A 2883-nucleotide genomic window follows, 5' to 3' on the forward strand; every position below is an offset into this window, starting at 1 on the left:
TTTTAAACCCCAGTTTGTTAATTAAGCTTGTGTGTAGCATGGAAAACCTCTAAAAAAGTGTGTGTGTAGAGGGGGGGGATTCATAATCAGGCTGAGGTGGAGACATTGGCAATACTTAGAGTTGTCAGCCAGACTCCAGACAGGAAAACCAAATAGGTATTTTGTGGGGGTGGTGTTGGTGTTACTCTACCTGAAATACTGTGCAATTACTCAGCACACTAGATCTTCAAAGGAAATGAAAAACTAACATGATAAGGAGGTGCCTGCATTATTTGGACTATATGGCATAATTATATTTAGCAAATTCAGATAGTCTTAACGCAAACACCTTCCATCAGTTATGAAGATAATTAACCATATGGCTTTTTTTCTTCTTCTGGATAACAATACAGAACTGATGAGCTATAAAAGATATTGTTTTATGTCATAAGAGTGCTAGTTTTTTAAAATTTATGTTTATAAGCATTCACTGCTTGAGGCAATGTTAGGCTTGGTAATTTAAAAACAATTTTATCACAGCAAAATGTACTTATTTCATTCTAAAAGAATAAAATGCATGAAGAGAAACAGCTTTTATTTTTGGTTGCAACTCATGAAATTGAGTTATTTTGCTGAAGTGAAATAACAATAATTCATTTTAGGGCCCTATCATCTTCTGAAAAAGCCACACACCCCTTCTTAAACGTGTCAAAGTTAGAGCACGTCCCATCCCAGACTTGGACAGAGCAAAATAATGCAAGCAATTGACTGTTTATCTCAAACAAAAGATAACTGAAGTGTTGGGATCAAACCATGGCGAAGGGAGCATAGCCAGATGAAAGGAGACGTTTTATTTAAAGACAAAATTCCTCAAATGGCCCTCTGGCATAGGCAGTTTCTACTGTCACACTCATCAGCCTGTATATGAGCTCCTAACTTTAAGTTTTTCTTCTTCAAGGGCTGATTTGGATTGACTAGTAGAGAATGATGTCCACATGAGAAGGAGATGTCTGTGGTTACATGTGAAACTGTGTGATAGGTTTGCAGAAGTTACAGATAAAGACACTAGTTAAGATGTCAGCGATGATCCATTTATTTGAAGGTCAAGCTAGCTTTATTGTATGCCCTGAAGCCCTTCTCAACGGCATTGACACAGGCAGCTGTTCTCAGGTACAATCTAGGTTATACCTTACGGCTGTGCGATTGATTTGCCTGGCAGAAAACTCCATAGCGTAAGCTAAGCCAGATGCACAATGTTTTTCTTGGATGCACCTGGTAATATTTTGGAATGCTGCTGTGAGTACAACGGGAATAGTTCCATAGTGCTTTCCAAATTTTCTTTCTAAACTCTTTTGAACATACATGAGCAAGCGGTAGTTAGAATCTTTCATATTTGAAGGTCAAACAACCATAACAGACATGATTTATACTCTTCAGCCACTCAAAGTAAGATACTGTCACTCCTTCAACATTCAAGTAGAGATCAGGAATAACCATAATGTTCCTTTCCAGAAAAATCTTAACAGCTTTTCGAGTTGTTGGTCTATTGGTGGCTTTTGGCAATGATCTTGGCTTCGACTCTGGATGCACTGGATTCAGTCAACTGCTTCTCATTGGCAGCAGGGATCAGTATGTCTGCTTCCAAGATGTTTCCTTTGTAGAGCTTTGCCTTGAGGAAGCCCAGGATCTATGTGTGTTGCAACTTGAAGTATTCTAGTTTTTTTGTTTTTTGTTTGTTTGTTTTTAGGTCAATGCCATCTAAATTCCCTGTATTCCCCGATTCACCAACACCAGCACATTTAGCACCGTTACAATGCAATTCAGCCCGCATTGCTGAATTCCTGAATAACAAATGTTTTCTCTCCAAACCCGGAAGCCATTCCTAAAATGCTTATGTAAGAAGCTTCACTGGGGAAATTTTCAATCCCATGGAAGTGGCCGATGGTGGAGCTACAATTGTGGATAACGCTTTGACTGATGCGTTTACCGGTAATGCGGGCAGGTGCATTCATATCCAAGTGCCCTATGGTGCAGACATAGGTGTCAGCAATCCCCGACAGCTCCCGCTCATCTGGGCAAGTCCCATCAATGCCAGGACCAATAAAGCCCTTTTTAGCTAGTTCCATGGAGAACCCCCTTGTGATCCTTTCCAATTCATTACCATAGTTCTTGGGATTGATCTAAACTCCAGCTTGAGCACCTTTGATGGGCCCATAAACCACAGCGCATTTACACGTCATCAGAGAAATCAAACTTCTTCGTCTACACTCACATCTTTGCTGTAAGAGACACCTGCCTCGCAGGGCGCGCAGTGCTGGCTGCGCTGGGTTCGGGGGCCCTGGATGACCTCCCAGGAGCCGCTGTTGCGCTGGATGGGGAAGGGCAGGTTCAGCACGTGGTCTCCATGCACCAGGTCCTGCTTGTGCTTCTCGTTCTCCCGGGTCTTGACGTGCTCGGTCAGCTTGCCCTCCAGGACGCTGGCGCGGGGGGGAAGAAGCCCTCCACCTTAAGTTTGGGCCATCCTCGCGGTCCGCGGCTTGCTGTGCGCAGCGTCACCCCGCGCCGGAGGCCGGCCTGGGCTGTGGAACGGCGCCGCCGGGCCAGGGCAGCAGCAGCGTTTCCCCGGGCGGCCGCGTGGGGGCGCGCACGGGAGGATGAGTCATTTCAAGATTTTTTTTGTTGACCCCTCGGCCCAGCCCACCAGCCCTGTGGTGGCGGCGGAGCGCTCCATTTTTGAGGTACTTTTTCTTCCAATTTAAGGTACATTTTTGAGGTATAGAACTCTAGTTTGCATATATTTTCTTTCATTATTTTCAAATATCAACCCACTGTCTTCAGGCTTCTGTCCTTTCTGTTGGAAACCAGTTTTCAGTCTAATGGTTGTTCTTTCGAAGGCAGGCTCAC

General features: G+C 44.1%; 1 pseudogene; it reads right to left on the minus strand.

Moving 5' to 3' along the window:
- Positions 1-1071: 1071 nt before the first annotated feature.
- On the minus strand, positions 1072-2393 carry LOC102766587 (annotated as a pseudogene).
- Positions 2394-2883: the final 490 nt, after the last annotated feature.

Source organism: Myotis davidii, unplaced genomic scaffold (assembly GCF_000327345.1).
Source record: "Myotis davidii unplaced genomic scaffold, ASM32734v1 scaffold290, whole genome shotgun sequence".
NCBI lineage: Eukaryota > Metazoa > Chordata > Mammalia > Chiroptera > Vespertilionidae > Myotis > Myotis davidii.